At 34.2% G+C, this 23,083-nt stretch overlaps 1 long non-coding RNA gene, 1 other non-coding gene and 1 pseudogene across 2 annotated transcripts; all 3 read right to left on the minus strand.

The window, feature by feature from the left end:
- Window positions 1-1,479: 1,479 nt before the first annotated feature.
- Window positions 1,480-3,588, minus strand: LOC133693677 (uncharacterized). Its single transcript, XR_009842149.1, has 2 exons — window positions 2,255-3,588; window positions 1,480-2,160 (listed from the first exon to the last, which is right to left on the minus strand). It is a non-coding gene; the product is annotated as an uncharacterized LOC133693677 (long non-coding RNA).
- Window positions 2,777-2,860, minus strand: LOC133695510 (small nucleolar RNA snoR53Y). Its single transcript, XR_009842461.1, has one exon. It is a non-coding gene; the product is annotated as a small nucleolar RNA snoR53Y (small nucleolar RNA).
- Window positions 3,326-3,428, minus strand: LOC133695505 (small nucleolar RNA snoR69Y; annotated as a pseudogene).
- Window positions 3,589-23,083: the final 19,495 nt, after the last annotated feature.

Raw genomic sequence — 23,083 nt, forward strand, 5'->3', positions numbered from 1 at the left:
TATTTTTTTAAAATTATTTTTGATATCAGCACATTAAAATAATTTAAAAACATTAAAAACATATTAATTTGAAATTAATAAAAAAATAAAAAAATTTTAAATTTTATCAAAAACATTTTTGAAACACAGAAACAAACAGGTCCAAAAAACAGGGTTTAGTGCCTATTTGTTCCTTCTATTCATGGTAAGTATACTTCTAATTATTTTTATTAAAAAAATTGTATTAAACACATTTTTTTTTCAAATAAAATTATCTTGAGACTAATGATATTGAGATTTACATATGAATTCAAGGTATAAATATATAATCTATGGCTTAAAATTAAATAAATAGATTTAAATTCAATGGATTGGTTTGGTAGTTGAAAAGATATGATATTTTCCTTGATTTTTAAATTTAAATCTTGGGTTAAAGTGATTTATTAAACTATTTTGAAGTGAAAAATACGTCTTTAAAATCTAAGTATCAGCTGACACATAAGTTATTTTAATGATCATAATAATAAATAAATAAATAATAATGATAATAATAATAATAAATAAATAAATAAGTTATTTTAATGATTTTTTTACTGGGATAGGAGGACGTTTTTGTTTCGTATCCGAGAAGGAAACGGGGGAGAAATGTTGCTCTATCAAATTGCTGGTCAGTTAGAATCTGGCCGCACAATGTTAAGAGAGTTGCATTATTTTATAATGGTCGGTGCTGCAATTATTATTATTTTTTACTTTTTAATATTAACACATTAAAAGATCTAAAATTATTAAAATATAATTTAAAATCAAGAATTTTCAAACACGATTTTTTAATGCGAAAGGAAGCGCATTCGGGAACCACGATAAAAGACCACATTCAATGTTTTCAAAGACTTGTAAATCTCTTGACGTTGCCAAGGCAACCGACGCATCATCCATCATGTCACTGTAATGCAGCATTTCGTGGAAGAATATCCATGGCAACGAACAAAACCAGAGGCGCGTTCGAATACGGAAAAAAGAAGAAGACAAAGGGAGGATGGTGTGCTCCTGTGGAGCTCTGTGTGTGTAGCCAAGCATGAATGTTATTTCGTGTTACAGCAGCAGCAGCAGCAAGTGCTTCCATGTCAACATGATGGCTTCAATTCAATTGCTTTAACTAAGATAAACAGGCTGATGATCTGAAACTCAAGCTTTGAATTAGTAAATTACTGAATTAATTTATTGAGTCAACTTAAAGTAACGAAAAGCTCAGTATCCCTACAATCTGTAAGATGGACCAAGATATAAAGAAGATTGGTGTCGTACTTTTAAGCCCATCTGATGACAAAAAGCATGCATCTCTCTGCTGGGCCTGGATTATTATCCTGATTAAAAAACTTGCAATCAACTTTTCATGCAACTTCTGATATACCCAGAGAGATTGGAATTCCTACGAAAATGCTAAATATTGAAGGAAAAAAAACCCCCAAGAAATCACGACTATCCGACCAGAATTGAATATGAATTAAGTAATAAACCCCACTAATTTGGTGATCTCGTGTATTTTTTTTATTTTATATTATTTTCTTACAAATATAGTTGCTAAACTTTATGATCAGATAGTCGTGATTTCACAAGGTGAAAAAACTTATGGCATTCCAATACAAAGGTTGAAGGTAAGGTGAAAAAATGCAAAATGAAAATGAAGGATGAAGGATCACATAACCAATCTCTAGCTCCAAGTTTTGCTTCTTTCAGTCTTCTCCTAATTAGCAAGCTCCCACCATCTTCCTTTCTCATTTCTGATAACAGTTATAGGAACTGAAATGCACAAAAGGAGCACAAACTGCATCTTCTTTAGGCAATATCTTCCAATATAGAAGAGTTGTTGGATTTATCTTCTATTAAACGAACAAGTGTCACAAACCCTTTCTCATCTTCGCCTTCCTCGTTACTTTTCTCGCTTTTATGTTCTTTGCTCATTGAACTAATTTTCAAGTTAATGATGCATGATTTCCCATGTCTTGAAGATGAGAATGATATGTTCCGAGTATTTGATGAACAAAAGATGTTCGGTTTCTCAAACAAAAACTCAAGTCCGACGTCGACGTTACCGATTCCTCTCCTATTGAAAAACACCATGCTGCTAGCCAATGTCCTGGAGGTTCTTTTGGGGTCTCGATTCCTACTATTTTCTCTGTACTAGATGGCAACAAGAACAGCAAAATATTTAAAAATGGATCACACATAGATCCTCAAAAGTAATAAAATAACTTAAAGCTAACGCAATACAGACCAAGAAACTTCAAACATCTCCATGATGCTATAGCTGTTTTGGCCCTTTCGGTATTCAATATTCAAAACATTCACGATCTTGAGGCATCTGTAACCAAGTCCAGACCCAACCGAATCCACTCCAAGAAAAAAATATTTATTAATTTTTTTTATTTAAAGGAAAATTGGTAGTTGGATTAGTAAGACATCATTACTTAAGCAAACCCTTTGAAGTTAGAACCTTGACCCCAAGCACCCATCAGAGCCAGTTGTGAGGACTAAATGCTTGCTAGGCCTATCTGAAGATATTGGCTTTCTGAAAAGAAAACTTAGCCCAAAGGATGATAGGATATCTCTAGAGCCATGCTCGTAGATGGACTTGGACAACTAAACCAGAATGTTTAGTTTACCACGCACTTTGGAGGCAGTTTTTCATGAAAATAAAATTGGGAACTTGATTGTTTCATCAAGTTAATTAACAGTTCACTATGCAAAAGCCAGGATGAACTAAAGAAATAGAATGTAAACAAAAAATTAGAGCAATTGTTCCCTCAGCAAGATTGAGAAAGAGTTTCAGTCATCCAATGATCAGCATTAGCATGGTTCATATTTAAGCATCACTGGGAACATCCATCAATTCAACTCAAGTTTCAATTACCATAAGCAAACCTTAATCTACTAAAAGCCATCTGACAGCAAACAGGGCATGGACTAGCACACGAAGACATTAAGTCATTACAAAAATCTATTGTTAAAATAAACGAAAGACAAGATTTAAAGCAAAATCTAAAATTTATGACACAGCAAAAACATAAACTTTCAACAAGAAGAAAGCTAAGTTAAACCAGTATGGCCTTTCAAGGATTTAAAGCAACCCCAGAAGGTTAAAAACACCAAAGATACTAAATCCAAGCACACATGTTATGACATAGAGACAACATGTCACCTCAGTAAATTGATGGTGCTGTTTTCAGTCGGTGTACGATCAGTGATACCACCGCATTAAGTATGACGGGGAACATTAATTCACAGAAATTAAGAATAAACACAAGTAAGACCATAAACCCAGATGCGAAATTTAGGTAAAAGACAATGTAAAGGCTCAGATAAATGTGAGAAAGTGTAAATTCCCGGACCTTACAAAAAGGCCTCATAATGAGCTGGGATTATAAGCATTTATCATCATAGCTAAGACAAGCAATCTCAATTAAACATCCATAGAGAAAAAAAAAACGAGAACTAAAAACACAGAGAGAGAGGAGGAACTTGAAAACTAGTTTGTTAGGAGGGGGAAACAGCAGGAAAGTTTTGAAGAAAGAGCGGGGGTTAGGGTTTATAAAAGGGAAAAGATGGGAGGCTAGGGTTAGGGTTTGATAGAGATCTGGTTTCCAACTGTATCCCTAATCTTATGGTTAATTACAGATGCAGACTCGGTCGAGTTGGGTAACGTAAGGGGTGTGCTTGGAATATGAAACATGGGCCATATGAGCCCAGTTGATCCAAAGTGGAGGACATACGAGCCCAACCTGTTTCTTATGGTTAAGCTTCAGCCCAAAGTGAAGATAAACACTGGGAAGGTTGACTCGACGATAAATTTTGAGTTTGGATACATTAATGTGATAAATCATATAATCCCGAACATAAATCAAATTTGATATGAGGATTAACTTAGAATTTTTTTTTAATTATTGAACCATGGGATCAATTATCATAAAAAAAATAATACATTAATGCAGGTCTTGCCCACAAATCTTGAAGACACAAGGGAAAGAAAACACAACAACGTCAGCTCTTACGCGAGTTTTTATTGCAGACCAAATTCATATCAATAAGACATTACTATCATCATCTATAATGTTCAAATCAGCAGGAATCAATGCTCGGGGTTTTCAACTGCATTTACGGCTGCAGAGGCAGTCGAATAGAAATTACTCCATTCCTCGAGCTTGTGAGTAACAGATTTGATACTAACATGGGCTGCCGATAATTCTGATTTACATTCCGTGGCTTTATCAAGAGCATAATGCAGGTCTAAGCTTGCAGTCCCACCTGATAGCCCATCGAGGTTAAAGAATGTAACTGATTGTTTAAAAAGGGATGAACAACTCTCGAGGGCTGCCTTAGATGCAGGGTTTATGTCTTTTCTCTTGAGCAAGGCAGCAAAGAAACAGCTTGTAGCAGTTGTTTCTCTTCTTGCCATATCCAAGGCATTCTCTGCGACAGCCTTGGCACTGGTCGCCATCAATGATTTTGGATTGGCCATCAGGGATTTGACGCAGATTTCATAGCTACGGATTTCGCTTTGTGGGCAGACCTTGCTCACCAATTCTGGTGGGATTGTTGCCTCGGTTTGAGAGGGAAAATGCAGGAAGAGAAACAAGGCAATGGCAGCAAAAAACAAAACACTAGTATTCCTGGAACCCATTGTTCAAACGAAAGAAATTAAAGGCTTCTTGCTGTGATGTTCTGTGTTGCATTTGCATCTCATTGCAGGCATTTTATAGAGCACAAACATGCCTAATTTTAGAATGTTATTGCAAGTTCTGCTGTCCTGACAGGATATACAGAACAGGTTGGATCACCCTCATCGAAAGGAATCCAAATCGGGATATCCAGGACAGTTTCAAGGTTTTTTTTTAACAACTATAATCCTCACAAAACCCAATATGATGAGTACGACTACAAGGATATACCCTCAGCACCCATTAACTCCAAATGCTCAATTTATATGAAGAATCGAGATTCGATTTATTTAGTATTTAATTCTCCTTCATTACAATAATTAAAAAAAAATTTGTAGTTTTTAGTACTTTTCTTTCAACATTAAAAAAATTATTTGGTAAACAATTGTTAAGCCAATTGTTTTAGCCTGTTAATACACTTTAGAGGATTGTCTTACATTAAACCTTTATCGGATCCTTGAAATTATTTATTTTTCTCACTCATTTTGTTAAACATGATGAAGAAAATGATGATTTCTTCATAAAATAAAAACAATGGGAATGATAAATTTCACACAAAAAGGATAGTTCTATTGACAAGGGAAAACTAAAAATTGTATTATGGTAGCTTAAAGGTTGCAGTTTGAAAAAAATAGATTTAAAAAACTATAAATTATAGTTTTTTATTTAACAAAGATTTGAAAAAAAGTAGTTGGTCGTCGGAACCATTAAAATATAATTTTGACTTAACTATCACAAACAAAATAAATTTATAGTATGATTGTGAAAACCAGGTCAAACCTAAGGAAAATTTCGTTTAATCTTTCTGTAATATACTGAAATGAGAAAGAACGAGGGTTTTAAATGAAAAATTCAAGAAAAAAAATATTTCTTAAAATTATAAATTGATATGCCATTAAATCAGTTCAAGTGTTCATGCATTCATTCCTATAAATATGTTGATCATTGAAGTAAAATAATATTCTTTCACGTCAAGAAAATAAATTTGATATACCTTAAAGCTAAGGGAAATTAATGAGATTACGAGTATATTAATTAGGAAAAGTTCTCTAATCAATTTCTTACCATCAAGTGAATGTAATATTGAAAGCAATTTTCATTCAATCAGAAGTAGTCTTAGGAATAAAATCTTTGCATTTATTCTAAGCAAACGTTCAAAAGTTTGACAATTTAACTTAGTTTATTCTTCCCTAAATCAAGATGAGAGTTGCAGCAATTAAATTAATTCTTTTGCTCGTTACTCTAGTTCCTAACAACAATTACAGATTGAAATAAACTAGAAAACATACATGTCATCTCAAAATAATTCAATAAGCTTAAATAACAATCAATAGCATAATTCTGAATAAAGAAAAATAAATGCTTGAATCTGAAAGAATTATAATGATAACGTTACTTCTTACAACTTGCTCATGGAGATGGTGTGTGTCCTTCTTGAACCGAATTTAAAAGTTTAGTTCATAGTTGCTTGAAAATTGACAAAAGCAGAGAAGAAAATAATGTTTTGCAACCCTTGTTTCAACTTTCAACTGTGTTTTGCTCTATTTACCCCCCCTTGGCTGCCGAATTTCTTTAGAATTATTAGGCTAATTAGAAGTCTTCATGATACTTAATTCATTCTTTTTTTATCTCATCTTTAAGGTTGGATAGATCTCTCAAATTTTGTGTTGAGAACTAACTCTGTTGTTGTCACAACTCTACTGTAATTCCACTCTACTGCAACTTAGACTTTGTTTCTGATTTGGTTTCTTACAATATCCGACCGTCCCAGTTGTATTAATTCATTCATGGCATGTTAGAGGCTTGATCTGTATTTTTACTGGGTCTTAAGGCCCGCCGTTTTTATGTCAGACTCTCAGCTGTAGTGGGATACTTGGCACCATTAGTTTCTTGATTAAATCAGGAGACCCATCTCGTCCTTTAGATTGCATCCGGAGTTTGGCCTTCAAAAAGATTTTATCTGACTTGGAGTCCTTATGAAAGTTGTAGTCTTGGATGTGTAGACGAATTTGGAATTTTGAATCGCCTGATTTTGATATCTAAAGCTCAAGATATTCTTGTTTGAATATCTAGTGTGAAAGCAGAGAATCCTGCTACGAGTATGATTCTGGCTCGAGTTTGCAGATCTGATTAGAGATCCAAAAGAGATCATACTTTTGCCCATTATACCTTCTTGGAAAGCTTGACATGTGTACTTAGACTTAGATTAAGCCCACGTTCTCATTCGGGAACTCTAACTTGATAAAACATTTGTCACAAGAAACTAGGTCCAAAACATAAAATGCAGAATTTTTTATCTCTAACAATTAATTCACAAAGTCCCTTAAGTATGCAAAACTCATAAAAATAACTTTTAATAAATTTAAATAAGCTCAAAATACATTAAAAAAAACATATTGTAAAAGGAGTACAAAACATATTTATATTTTGACCCACCTGTTTTTATTAACCAAACATGATTAATACGTGGTTAAGGCAAAATGTCGCTAAACACGGGCTCATAGGTAGTGTTTTGCATGCTGGACAAAGATAGACTAGAATTGGTGCTTCTTTGAATAGTACATAAAATCATTTTTTATCTCACTAAAATTGGTGCCTTTTCCAAGGATGTTCCGGTGGAGAGTTTTTTATCTCACTAAAAAAAGGCACCATAAGCTTGTTGAATTCTTTATATAAAGGTTGGTATTTATAAAATGAATATATTACCTTTCATATAAAATCAATTTTTTTAAAGAATAGAAAAAAAAAATCAATGGGTTTTCCACGGGTTTTGAGTCAACTCAAGTCTTTTTGTGGTCAAGTTAAGCGAAACATTTTTTTATTTTTTTTTAAACACATACTTTTATTATTGACCTATTAATTTGATTGATGAGTGGTGAGCTAACTAAAGATTCTATTATTAACTTGGATTAGGTTTCTTGATCGGGTCAATCTCTAAATCGGGTTTGATAACAAAGTTGCTGGCACACTAAAATTTTCTATGTTTTTAATTTCATGAAATAGGCAGAAAAAGATGGTGCACAATTCCCTTTATGCTTCATCTAGGTCATTGTGTTTCCCTGCTGTTGTTGGATAATCAAACAGAGATGTCAGAAGCAATGAAAACCCACTGGCTGATTTATATCCACATCTTAGTTAATTATTTTTTTTATCTTAGAAGGAAGTTTGGATAAATCAAGTGAATTTTTTTTTATAAAAATAAACAATTTTTAATCCTATTATTAAATTGTATATAAATTTTACGAGTATTTTTTTTATATCTAATTTGTTACAAGGTCGGCTTGATAGCACCAGCAAAGTTCAGGTTCATGCCCAAATTAAGTTCAAAAAATATTTTAAAAAAATTCCAAGTTATTTTAAGATTATTTTCTTAATTAAATTTCAAAATTTTATTCGGTACTCGATAACTAGATTTGTTTTAGAACCTACATAAACAATTTTGTATGATATTTTTAGAGATAATAAAAGGTTAAAAATTATTAATGTTCAAGATTTATCAAAGCAAAGTTTTCTATGCTATTTAAGGTTATAATTTTAGGCTTAAGAAACCTTGATTTCTTACATTATGTCATGATTGATACCATGAAAAGAACTCATTGAAATAATATAAAGTTTCCTTCAGCATAGTCTTGTCCGCGAACATTGAAGACACAAGGGAAAGAAAACACAACAACGTCAGCTCTTACGCGAGTTTTTATTGCAGACCAAATTCATATCAATAAGACATTACTATCATCATCTATAATGTTCAAATCAGCAGGAATCAATGGTCGGGGTTTTCAACTGCATTTACGGCTGCAGAGGCAGTCGAATAGAAATTACTCCATTCCTCGAGCTTGTGAGTAACAGATTTGATACTAACATGGGCTGCCGATAATTCTGATTTACATTCCGTGGCTTTATCAAGAGCATAATGCAGGTCTAAGCTTGCAGTCCCACCTGATAGCCCATCGAGGTTAAAGAATGTAACTGATTGTTTAAAAAGGGATGAACAACTCTCGAGGGCTGCCTTAGATGCAGGGTTTATGTCTTTTCTCTTGAGCAAGGCAGCAAAGAAACAGCTTGTAGCAGTTGTTTCTCTTCTTGCCATATCCAAGGCATTCTCTGCGACAGCCTTGGCACTGGTCGCCATCAATGATTTTGGATTGGCCATCAGGGATTTGACGCAGATTTCATAGCTACGGATTTCGCTTTGTGGGCAGACCTTGCTCACCAATTCTGGTGGGATTGTTGCCTCGGTTTGAGAGGGAAAATGCAGGAAGAGAAACAAGGCAATGGCAGCAAAAAACAAAACACTAGCATTCCTGGAACCCATTGTTCAAACGAAAGAAATTAAAGGTTTCTTGCTGTGATGTTCTGTGTTGCATTTGCATCTCATTGCTGGCATTTTATAGAGCACAAACATGCCTAATTTTAGAATGTTATTGCAAGTTCTGCTGTCCTGACAGGATATACAGAACAGGTTGGATCCCACTCATCGAAAGGAATACAAATCGGGATATCCAGGACAGTTTCAAGGTTTTTTTTTAACAACTATAATCCTCACAAAACCCAATATGATGACTACGATCAGGATTGTCAAAAAAATATTTAAAACATGAGATGAAAAATACAATATAAACTTCGATCGTAAATTCTTAAGTAATTTTTTTAACTAATTATAAATTGACTATTACAGCTAAGAAATTAAATAACATTAAAATCCGATAAAATAAGTCAATAATATTATAATTAATGAATGATTTAAATAAAATAAGATAGATAAATAGTATGAATTAATAAATTAATGACATGAGAAATAAAAAGTCTTAAAACAAAACTTCTCAATACAGGGAAATCACTAAATGGTAGGAAGTAAACATGAATCTAATGATCCCCTTTTGGGTTGAAAGCAAACATGAATCTAATGATCCCCTTTTGGGTTGAAAGCTAATGAGTCTAAAGACTCTAAACTAGTAATTAATTAACATAAATTCAATAAAAAACTAAACCCCTAAACAATGTCTAATACGCTAGAAATAATTCAAATTAAAAATAATTATTCAAAAATAAATATATAAATAAAATAGAATAATAAATAAATTTTTCATGTTAAAATTCCTCCATGAAGCTCGAATCTCTAATTTTTGCATATTCTTGACAGATTTAAGTCTTAATTTCAAATATGTCATTCTCTTTCATTTAGATGAATTATTGAGCCTATGATATATGATTGGAAAGCTTCAGATGTCTAGTTCCCATCCCAACTTTAATCACAACAAAATTCCACCGATAACTCATGTTATGTCCCAAACAGTTCACGGAGGTCTAGTTTGACATATTTGACAAGATTCGTCTACTAATTTTGAACCTATGAAATATTATGTTTCCAAACTCTATTTGACCTGCAAATTTACCATAATATATTTTTATATGTTTAATATTTCCCTATAAAATTTCAACTCTATCTAATGTACGGTTTGAAAGATATGCTCAATCTTGCAGACCCGGTTAACAGACATTTTAAGGCTAAATTTGGACCTGGCTTGGTTTATATCATACATTTAGTGAACTCGAACTGAGTTTACTGATTTTATTGATTTTGCATCAGTTAAGTCCGATTTTACTGGTTTTTGAGTTTTTAGTTCGATTTTGCACGTTAAATATATGTTGATTTGTAAAATTATACGATTTTATGTTAACTCGTAATTTTAATAACAATGAGTACGACTGCAAGGATATACCCTTAGCACCGATTTACTCCAAATGCTCAATTTATATAAAGAATCGAGATTCGATTTATTTAGTATTGAATCCTCATTCATTACAATAATTTAAAAAAATGTAGTTATTTGTACTTTGCTTTCAACATTAAAAAAATTAGTTGTAAACAATTGTTAAGCCATTTGTTTTAGCCTGTTAATACACTTTAGAGGATTGTCTTACATTAAACCTTTTATATGATCCTTGAGATTGTTTATTTTTCTCACTCATTTTGTTAAACATTATGAAGAAAATGATGATTTCTTCATAAAATAGAAACAAAGGGAATGCTAAATTTCCCACAAAAGAAAATTTTCTACTGACAAGGAAAAATAAAAAAATATGTTAGTATGTGTTTGATATTATACTAGCTTTTGAGGTTGTAGTTTAAAAAAAATACTATAAAATATAGTTTTTTTAAACAAAGACATAAGAAAGAGTTCTTAATGAGACCTGACTGTTTTTATTAACCAAATGGGATTAATATGTGGTTGGGGCAAAGATAGTGCCTCAACTACGTAAACAAATGGGCTCATAGGTGGTGTTTTGTACATTGGACAAAGATAGATTAGACAAAATAATCTTTTGGTGTTTGGTGTTTTGTAAACAAATGAAGTTGTTTGGTGTTTTTTTTAATAGGACAAAAATCATTTTTTGTCTTGTTCGAGGATGTTTTAGTGGAGAGATTTTTGTCCTACTAAAAAGAGCACGATAAGCTTGTTGACTTCTCTATACAGGGGTTGTTATTTATGAAATAACTATAATGCCTTTCATATAAAATTAATTTTTTTGAAAGGATCAAAACATTAAAAAAAAATCATTAGGTTTTACATGGGTCACGAGTCAACTCGAGTCTTTTCTTGGTCAAGTCAGGCTAATTCTTTTTTTATTTTATTTTTTACACATACCTTTGTAATTGACCTAGTAATTTGATTAATGAGTGATGACTCGACTAAGGAGTTAATTGTTGTGTGGTCCCGCACCATGTGATGGTGGGACCACCACATTAATTGTCAAGACACATATTGTCTCTTGGAATTTAAATTAATATGGGTCGGGTACTGTAGATGCAGCAGCTATTTTGAACAAGAGAGGAGAAGAAAACCGAGAGAAAGAAAGAAGAGGAGGCAGCAGAGCAGTCTGTCTTCTTTCTTCGATTTCCAGTTCGTTCACCGTTGGATTGGGCTGAGATTTTGACAGCAGCTTCTAGACACGTTCCTCTTCATTCTGAACGGTTGGATTGAAGATTGGTGGTGTGGAAGCTGGTCGTTTTGACAGAAAACAGGGCTGTCAGTGTTGTGAGCTTTTCTCTAACATTACTCTCTTTAATCTTGTTATAATCCGAGAATAAGTAGTTCTTGATGATATATATGTTGTAGCCCTTAGTTGAATCTGAGGAAGAACAATTGTGAACCTATTATTTGTGATAGTGGAAGTTTTTTAGGTGGACTCCGGTCCCGTGGTTTTTCCCGCATCGGGTTTTCCACGTAAAAATCTTGGTGTTGATTTGTGTGATTGTTGCATGATATTTGATCATTGTTTGATTCTGTTTTTTACTGCACAAAGAGGGAAAAAGGATTGGGACTTGTGATTTGTGAATTGTGAATTGTATTCCGCTGAATTGATCCGGTTAGTTGTCCCGAGTTTTCCCAACAAAGTGGTATCAGAGCATTTGGTTGTGTAGATTGAATTCTTGTGCAGTTAAAATGGAAAAGGAAGATTCGGGTATGATAAAGCTCACTTCCTCAAATTATTTCCTATGGAAAACAATGATGGAGGATCACTTATATTGCAATGATTTGGCTTTACCGATTGAATGTAAAGGAATAAAGCCTGATGACATGGATGATGCAAAATGGAATGGACTAAATAGAAAGGCTACAGCCAATGTTAGAAAATGGGTATCTTCTAAGTCCATTAATCATATTTCTCAAAAACATGATTGCTATAAAGTTTGAAAGATGTTGGAAGAAACATATGCCAAGGAGAGTGCACAAAACAAGGTTTTTGTAATTAGAGACCTTGTGAATTTGAAGTATAGAGATGGTGAAGATGCTTCAGTGCATATAAATGTATTCCAAGGGTTCTTGAATCAGCTGTCATTGATGAACCTTGAGTTAGCCGATGAAATGCAAGCATTAATCCTATTGAGTTCATTGCCGGATAGTTGGGAGACTTTGGTAGTGTCACTTAGCAATTCTACTCTGAATGGAAAGCTCACTTTGAAAACAGTGAAGGATTGTATCCTCAATGAAGAGAAGAGGAGGAAAGGGACAAGCACTTCCGAGTCTCATGCACTTGTTACAGAAAGTCGAGGGAGAAGTCAAAGCATGTTCTCTCACGGCAAGCAAGATGGAGAATCCAGCAATAGAAAAGGCAAATGGAAGCCAAGAGGAAGATCTCAGTCAAGGAAGGGTTTTAAATGTTATTATTGTGACAAGCCTGGGCATATGCAAAAAGATTGCAGAAAGTATAAGAGAGATAAAAAGGGTAGAGATGAAGACAAGAATGAAGAGAATGGTACAGCTGCAGTTGTGTCTGATGGTGATGTTGCCATTGTGTGTGATGATGGTTGTGTTAATCTTGCATGTCAAGATACCACCTGGGTTGCAGATTCAGCAGCTTCTTATCATGTTACACCCCGATGTGATTTTTACACATCCTACACTGCTGGTGACTTTGGTCAAGTTAGGATGGGAAATCAAGGGATGGCTAGTGTTGTGGGTATTGGAGATATTTGGTTGGAAACCAATACTGGGTGCAAGTTGCTACTCAAAGATGTTAGGCATGTGCCTGATATGCGCCTACATTTGATCTCTACTGGTACTCTTGATGAAGAAGGCTATCACAGTTACTTTGGAGATGGTAAATGGAAGCTCTCCAAAAATTCCCTAATTATTGTTAAAGGGAAGAAGATGGGTCTCTACATGTCACAAGCCAAGGTGATCAAATGGGGGGTGAATGCAATTGAAGATTGCTCTACTGATCTATGGCATAAGCGGCTTGGACATTTGAGTGAGAAAGGCCTTGGCATCCTTGCCAAGAAGAACTACCTTCCTTTAAAAGGTATGAACTTGAACACATGTACTCATTCTTTAGTTGGTAAACAATATAGAGTTGCATTTCAAAGATCACCTCCACATAGAAGATCACATGTTCTTGATTTAGTTCATACTGATGTTTGCTCAATGATTGATAAGTCTCTTAGAGGTGCATTGTACTTTGTTAGTTTTATTGATGATCACTCCAGGAAGATTTGGGCCATTTGTTTGAAATCCAAAGATCAGGTGCTTGATGTCTTTAAGGATTTCCATGTCAGAGTTGAAAGAGAAACTGGTAGAAAGCTGAAATGTGTTCGAGCAGACAATGGTGGTGAATACAGGGGTCCTTTTGAGAAGTACTGCAGGGAACATGGTATCAAATTGGAGAAAACAGTTCCTAAGACTCCACAGCAGAATGGAGTGGCTGAGAGAATGAATAGAACCATTGTTGAAAGAATTAGATGTATGCTCTCTCATGCAAAGCTGCCTAAGTCCTTTTGGGGTGAGGCAATGAAGACTGCAGTTGCCATGATCAACCTTTCTCCATCAGTTCCTCTTGAGTTTGATGTTCCAGATAGAGTTTGGAAAGAAAAGGATGTTTCCTATGCATACTTGAGAGTGTTTGGATGCAGAGCATTTGTACATGTTCCAAGGGATGAAAGGTCTAAGCTTGACAGCAAGACAAAACAATGTATTTTCTTAGGCTCTGAAGATGATGAGTTTGGTTATAGGTTATGGGATCCAAAGGAGAAGAAAATTGTGAGAAGCAGAGATGTTATCTTCTTTGAAGATCAAACCATTGAAGACTTTGAACTGAAGGAGAAAACAGAGTCTACTACTTTTGTTCCATCTAATTCAAATCTAGCACCTACTCCACAGTTACCTTTGATGCCTGCTAATCATGGGGGAGACTTGCAAAATGATGAAAATGGTGGTTTTCTTAATGAGCCATTAGTTGGTGATCCTGAATCAGCTAATGATGATATTGATGTTATTCCTGAACAGGTTATGCAGGAAGCTCCAGATGAGCCACAATTGAGAAGGTCAACTAGACCTCGCCAACCTTCCACCAGATACTCTCCTCATGAGTATGTATTGGTTACTGACGGGGGAGAGCCAGAATGCTTTGATGAAGCTATGTCACATGAGAAGAAAAGTGAGTGGTTGAAAGCAATGCAAGAAGAGATGAAATCCTTGCATGAAAACCATACCTTTGAGTTAGTGAAACTTTCTAAAGGTAAGAGAGCACTCAAGAACAAATGGGTGTTCAGGTTAAAAATTGATGAACATTGCTCACAGCCAAGGTACAAGGCAAGATTGGTTGTGAAAGGTTTCAGTCAGAAGAAGGATATTGATTTTGAAGAAATCTTTTCACCAGTGGTCAAGATGTCTTCAATCCGAGTTGTGCTTGGCTTAGCTGCTAGTTTGAACCTTGAAGTTGAGCAACTTGATGTGAAAACTGCCTTTCTCCATGGTGATTTAGATGAGGAAATCTACATGGAGCAGCCTGAAGGGTTTGAAGCAAAAGGTAAAGAGCAGTTAGTTTGCAAGTTGAAAAGGAGCCTATATGGATTAAAGCAAGCTCCAAGACAATGGTACAAGAAGTTTGATTCTTTCATGGTGGATCATGGTTATGACAGGACCACTTCTGATCATTGTGTATTTATGAAAAGGTTTCCAGATGGAAACTTTATTATTCTCCTGTTGTATGTGGATGATATGTTGATTGTTGGCCATGATGCTAAGAAGATTCAGATGTTGAAGGAAGAGTTAAGCAAGTCTTTTGCAATGAAAGACTTAGGACCGGCAAAACAGATTCTTTGCATGAAGATCACACGTGACAGGAAGAAGGAGAAACTTTGGCTATCTTAGGAGAGATATGTCCAAAAGGTACTTGAGAGATTCAACATGAGCAACTCCAAACCGGTTTGTTCTCCACTTGCAAGCCACTTTAAACTAAGTTCTAAGCAGTGTCCTTCAAGTGATGAAGAAAGAGATGAGATGAAAAAGGTTCCTTATGCATCCATAGTTGGTAGCTTGATGTATGCCATGGTTTGCACAAGGCCGGATATAGCTCATGCAGTTGGTGTGGTTAGTCGGTTCCTCTCCAATCCTGGTAAAGAACACTGGTCAGCAGTGAAATGGATACTTAGGTATCTCAAAGGTACTTCTAGTTTCAGCTTATGTTTTGGTAATGATAAACCTGTGTAGGATGGATACACAGATGCAGATATGGCTGGTGATGTTGATTCTAGAAAGTCCACATCAGGATACTTGATGAAGTTTGCAGGGGGAGCAGTCTCATGGAAATCAAGGTTGCAAAAATGTGTGGCATTATCCACTAGAGAGGCTGAATATATTGCTCTTACTGAAGGGGGCAAAGAGTTGTTATGGATGAAGAAGTTCTTACATGAACTTGGCCTAGTTCAAGAGAACTTTGTGTTGCACTGTGATAGTCAAAGTGCAATCCATCTCAGTAAGCATCCTACTTTTCACTCTCGGTCAAAGCACATTGAGGTTAGATATCAATGGATTCGAGATGCTATGGAGATGAAGTCATTTGTTGTCGAGAAGATCCATACCGATGACAATGTATCAGACATGATGACCAAACCTCTACAGAGAGAGAAGTTTGAGTTTTGCAAAAGGGAAGCAGGCTTATCAGAGCCTCCTAAATTGAAGCTTACATGTTGATCGCCAGTATGGCGAATTCCTCACATGGTGCGTGAGGGGGAGATTTGTTGTGTGGTCCCGCACCATGTGATGGTGGGACCACCACATTAATTTTCAAGACACATGTTGTCTCTTGGAATTTAAATTAATGTGGGTCGGGTACTGTAGATGCAGCAGCTATTTTGAACAAGAGAGGAGAAGAAAACCGAGAGAAAGAAAGAAGAGGAGGCAGCAGAGCAGTCTGTCTTCTTTCTTCGATTTCTAGTTCGTTCACCGTTGGATTGGGCTGAGATTTTGACAGCAGCTTCTAGACACGTTCCTCTTCATTCTGAACGGTTGGATTGAAGATTGGTGGTGTGGAAGCTGGTCGTTTTGATAGAAAACGGGGCTGTCAGTGTTGTGAGCTTTTCTCTAACATTACTCTCTTTAATATTGTTATAATCCGAGAATAAGTAGTTCTTGATGATATATATGTTATAGCCCTTAGTTGAATCTGAGGAAGAACAATTGTGAACCCATTATTTGTGATAGTGGAAGTTTTTTAGGTGGACTTCGGTCCCGTGGTTTTTCCCGCATCGGGTTTTCCACGTAAAAATCTTAGTGTTGATTTGTGTGATTGTTGCATGATATTTGATCATTGTTTGATTATGTTTTTTACTGCACAAAGAGGGAAAAAGGATTGGGACTTGTGATTTGTGAAGTGTATTCCGCTGAATTGATCCGATTAGTTGTTCCGAGTTTTCCCAACATTAATTAAGGACAAGGCTCGGGTCATTGGTTGAGAGAGTCAACCTGGATTTTCTAGGGTTAATATAATGAAAAAAATGATTATTATCATAGTTTTAAAATCCGACTTAGGGATTGACCCGGGATAAGACCTAAGTCACGAGTTCGGTTGATTGTTGACTCAAGTCAATGTAAAGATAAAAATAATTATTATTACAGTTTTAAAACTTGACTTAGGAGTCGACTAGGCCAAGGCTCGGGTCACGAGTCAAGATGGTCAACCCAAGTTGAGCCGAGTCAATATAAGAATAAAAACGGTTATTATCATAGTTTTAAAACATAACTTGAAGGTTAACACGGGGCAAGAACCAGGTCACGAGTCAAGAGGGTTAACTCAGGTTGATCCGAGTCAATGTAAAAATAAAAATGATTATTATAATAATTTTAAAACCCGACTAGGAGTTCAACCACGAGCAAGGTCTAAGTCACGAGATGGAAGGGTCAACTCAGGTTGAATTGGGTCAAGATAATGATAAAAATGGTTACTATTATAGTTTTAAAACCCGACTCGAGAGTCGACCAAAAGCAAAGCCTAGGTCACGAGCTAGGAGTGTCAACCCGAGTTGACATATTTTTTTCTAAAAAAATCAAAGCAACTTCTTTTTGACAAAATAGATAAATAAAAAAAGTCAATGGGCTTTTGGGCTTTCTACTCGTGTTTTATCCTGAATCGACCAAGTCATAGGTTGATTTATGTTTTTGATCGGGTCAGGTCTGTTAAATCTTTCCTCTATTTTTTTCTTAAACCTGAACAGGTCTAGATCTAGAATCTGTCAGGTCCCAGATCGACTTGTCATGATAATATATTGTTTTATTTTGTTCAACATCTACCAAATACAAGTTATAAAAAATTATCTAGTCTAGTTCAATGCATATAAAATACAAGAGAAGATAATCATTTATAATGTGGTGCCAGAGGGACCATGGAGCATTTTGCATGGATTGCTAGCACACTAAAATTTTGTATGTTTCCCTGCTGTTGTTGGATAATCAAACAGAGATGTGAGAAGCAATGAAATGCCACTGGCTGATTTATATCCACATCTTAGTTAATTATTTTTTTATCTTAGAAGGAAGTTTGGATAAATCAAGTGAATTTTTTTTATAAAAATAAACAATTTTTAATCCTATTATTAAATTGTATATAAATTTTACGAGTATTTTTTATATATCTAATTTGTTACAAGGTCGGCTTGATGGCACCAGCAAAGTTCAGGAATCATGCCCAAATTAAGTTCAAAAAATATTTTAAAAAAATTCCAAGTTATTTTAAGATTATTTTCTTAATTAAATTTCAAAATTTTATTCGGTACTCGATAACTAGATTTGTTTTAGAACCTACATAAACAATTTTGTATGATATTTTTAGAGATAATAAAAGGTTAAAAATTATTAATGTTCAAGATTTATCAAAGCAAAGTTTTCTATGCTATTTAAGGTTATAATTTTAGGCTTAAGAAACCTTGATTTCTTACATTATGTCATGATTGATACCATGAAAAGAACTCATTGAAATAATATAAAGTTTCCTTCAGCATAGTCTTGTCCGCGAACATTGAAGACACAAGGGAAAGAAAACACAACAACGTCAGCTCTTACGCGAGTTTTTATTGCAGACCAAATTCATATCAATAAGACATTACTATCATCATCTATAATGTTCAAATCAGCAGGAATCAATGCTCGGGGTTTTCAACTGCATTTACGGCTGCAGAGGCAGTCGAATAGAAATTACTCCATTCCTCGAGCTTGTGAGTAACAGATTTGATACTAACATGGGCTGCCGATAATTCTGATTTACATTCCGTGGCTTTATCAAGAGCATAATGCAGGTCTAAGCTTGCAGTCCCACCTGATAGCCCATCGAGGTTAAAGAATGTAACTGATTGTTTAAAAAGGGATGAACAACTCTCGAGGGCTGCCTTGGATGCAGGGTTTATGTCTTTTCTCTTGAGCAAGGCAGCAAAGAAACAGCTTGTAGCAGTTGTTTCTCTTCTTGCCATATCCAAGGCATTCTCTGCGACAGCCTTGGCACTGGTCGCCATCAATGATTTTGGATTGGCCATCAGGGATTTGACGCAGATTTCATAGCTACGGATTTCGCTTTGTGGGCAGACCTTGCTCACCAATTCTGGTGGGATTGTTGCCTCGGTTTGAGAGGGAAAATGCAGGAAGAGAAACAAGGCAATGGCAGCAAAAAACAAAACACTAGCATTCCTGGAACCCATTGTTCAAACGAAAGAAATTAAAGGTTTCTTGCTGTGATGTTCTGTGTTGCATTTGCATCTCATTGCTGGCATTTTATAGAGCACAAACATGCCTAATTTTAGAATGTTATTGCAAGTTCTGCTGTCCTGACAGGATATACAGAACAGGTTGGATCCCACTCATCGAAAGGAATACAAATCGGGATATCCAGGACAGTTTCAAGGTTTTTTTTTAACTATAATCCTCACAAAACCCAATATGATGACCAGGATCAGGATTGTCAAAAAAAAATTTAAAACATGAGATGAAAAATACAATATAAACTTCGATCGTAAATTCTTAGGTAATTTTTTTAACTAATTATAAATTGACTATTACAGCTAAGAAATTAAATAACATTAAAATCTGATAAAATAAGTCAACAATATTATAATTAATGAATGATTTAAATAAAATAAGATAGATAAATAGTATGAATTAATAAATTAATGACATGAGAAATAAAAAGTCTTAAAACAAAACTTCTCAATACAGGGAAATCACTGAATGGTAGGAAGTAAACATGAATCTAATGATCCCCTTTTGGGTTGAAAGCTAATGAGTCTAAAGACTCTAAACTAGTAATTAATTAACATAAATTCAATAAAGAACTAAACCCCTAAACAATGTCTAATACGCTAGAAATAATTCAAATTAAAAATAATTATTCAAAAATAAATATATAAATAAAATAGAATAATAAATAAAGTTTTCATGTTAAAATTCCTCCATGAAGCTCGAATCTCTAATTTTTGCATATTCTTGGCAGATTTAAGTCTTGATTTCAAACATGTCATTCTCTTTCATTTGGATGAATTATTGAGCCTACGATATATGATTGGAAAGCTTCAGATGTCTAGTTCCCATCCCAACTTTAATCACAACAAAATTCCACCGGTAACTCCAATTATGTCCCAAACAGTTCACGGAGGTCTAGTTTGACATATTTTACAAGATTCGTCTACTAATTTTGAACCTATGAAATATTATGTTTCCAAACTCTATTTGACCTGCAAATTTACCATAATATATTTTCATGTGTTTAATATTTCCCTATAAAATTTCAACTCTATCTAATGTACGGTTTGAAATATATGCTCAATCTTGCAAAACCGGTTAACGGACATTTTAAGGCTAAATTTGGATCTGACTTGGTTTATATCATACATTTAGTGAACTCGAACTGAGTTTACTGATTTTATTGATTTTGCATCAGTTAAGTCCGATTTTACTGGTTTTTGAGTTTTTAGTTCGATTTTGCACGTTAAATATATATTGATTTGTAAAATTATACGATTTTATGTTAACTCGTAATTTTAATAACAATGAGTACGACTGCAAGGATATACCCTTAGCACCGATTTACTCCAAATGCTCAATTTATATAAAGAATCGAGATTCGATTTATTTAGTATTGAATCCTCATTCATTACAATAATTTAAAAAAATGTAGTTATTTGTACTTTGCTTTCAACATTAAAAAAATTAGTTGTAAACAATTGTTAAGCCATTTGTTTTAGCCTGTTAATACACTTTAGAGGATTGTCTTACATTAAACCTTTTATATGATCCTTGAGATTGTTTATTTTTCTCACTCATTTTGTTAAACATTATGAAGAAAATGATGATTTCTTCATAAAATAGAAACAAAGGGAATGCTAAATTTCCCACAAAAGAAAATTTTCTACTGACAAGGAAAAATAAAAAATTATGTTAGTATGTGTTTGATATTATACTAGCTTTTGAGGTTGTAGTTTAAAAAAAATACTATAAAATATAGTTTTTTTTAACAAAGATATAAGAAAGAGTTCTTAATGAGACCCGACTGTTTTTATTAACCAAATGGGATTAATATGTGGTTGGGGCAAAGATAGTGCCTCAACTACGTAAACAAATGGGCTCCTAGGTGGTGTTTTGTACATTGGACAAAGATAGATTGAACAAGATAATCTTTTGGTGTTTGGTGTTTTGTAAACAAATGAAGTTGTTTGGTGTTTTTTTGAATAGTACAAAAATCATTTTTTGTCTTGTTCGAGGATGTTTTAGTGGAGAGATTTTTGTCCTACTAAAAAGAGCATGATAAGCTTGTTAAATTCTCTATACAAGGGTTGTTATTTATGAAATAACTATAATGTCTTTCATATAAAATCAATTTTTTTGAAAGGATCAAAACATTAAAAAAAATCATTAGGTTTTACACGGGTCACGAGTCAACTCGAGTCTTTTCTTGGTCAAGTCAGGCTAATTCTTTCTTTATATTTTTTTAAACACATACCTTTGTAATTGACCTAGTAATTTGATTAATGAGTGATGACTCGACTCAGGAGTTAATTAAGGACAAGGCTCGGGTCATGGGTTGAGAGAGTCAACCTGGGTTTTCTAAGGTTAATATAATGAAAAAAATGATTATTATCATAGTTTTAAAACCCGACTTGAGGATTGATCCGGGAAAAGACTTAAGTCACGAGTTCGGTTGATTGTTGACCCAAGTCAATGTAAAGATAAAAGTAGTTATTATTACAATTTTAAAACTTGACTTGGGAGTCGACTAGGCCAAGGCTCGGGTCACGAGTCAAGATGGTCAACCCGAGTTGAGCCGAGTCAATATAAGAATAAAAACAATTATTATCATAGTTTTAAAACACAACTTGAAGGTTAACACGGGGCAAGAACCAGGTCACGAGTCAAGAGGGTTAACTCAGGTTGATCCGAGTCAATGTAAAAATAAAAATGATTATTATCATAATTTTAAAACCCGACTAGGAGTTCAACCAGGAGCAAGGCCTAAGTCACGAGATGGAAGGGTCAACTCAGGTTGAATTGGGTCAAGATAATGATAAAATGGTTATTATTATAGTTTTAAAACCCGACTCGACGGTCGACCAAGAGCAAAGCCTAGGTCACGAGGTAGGAGGGTCAACCTGAGTTGACCCATTTTTTTCTAAAAAAATCAAAGCAACTTTTTTTGACAAAATAAATATAAAAAAAAGTCAATGGGCTTTCTATTTGTGTTTTAACCCGAGTCGACCAAGTCTTAGGTTGATTTATGTTTTTGATCGGGAAAAGTCTGATAAATCTTTCCTCTATTTTTTTCTTAAACCTGAACAGGTCTAGATCTCGGGTCTGTCAGGTCCAGATCGACTTGTCATGATAATATATTGTTTTATTTTGTTCAACATTTACCAAACACAAGTTGTAATAAATTATCTAGTCTAGTTCAATGCATATAAAATACAAGAGAAGATAATTATTTATAATGTGGTGCCAGAGGGACCATGGAGAATTTTGCATGGATTGCATAATTTTGTATGTTTTTAATTTCATGAGATAGGCAGAAGAGGATGATGCACAATTCCCTTTATGCTTCATCTAGTTCATTGTGTTTCCCTGCTGTTATTGGATAATCAAACAGAGATGTGAGAAGCAATGAAAGGCCACTGGCTGATTTATATCCACATCTTAGTTAATTATTTTTTTATCTTAGAAGGAAGTTTGGATAAATCAAGTGAATTTTTTTATAAAAATAAACAATTTTTAATCCTATTATTAAATTGTATATAAATTTTACGAGTATTTTTTATATATCTAATTTGTTACAAGGTCGGCTTGATAGCACCAGCAAAGTTCAGGATCATGCCCAAATTAAGTTCAAAAGGTATTTAAAAAAAATTCCAAGTTATTTTAAGATTATTTTCTTAATTAAATTTCAAAATTTTATTCGGTACTCGATAACTAGATTTGTTTTAGACCCTACATAAACAATTTTGTATGATATTCTTAGAGATTATAAAAGGTTTAAATTTATTAATGTTCAAGATTTATCAAAGCAAAGTTTTCTATGCTATTTAAGGTTATAATTTTAGGCTTAAGAAACCTTGATTTCTTACATTATGTCATGAT

Source organism: Populus nigra, chromosome 5, assembly GCF_951802175.1.
Source record: "Populus nigra chromosome 5, ddPopNigr1.1, whole genome shotgun sequence".
Taxonomy (NCBI): Eukaryota; Viridiplantae; Streptophyta; class Magnoliopsida; order Malpighiales; family Salicaceae; genus Populus; species Populus nigra.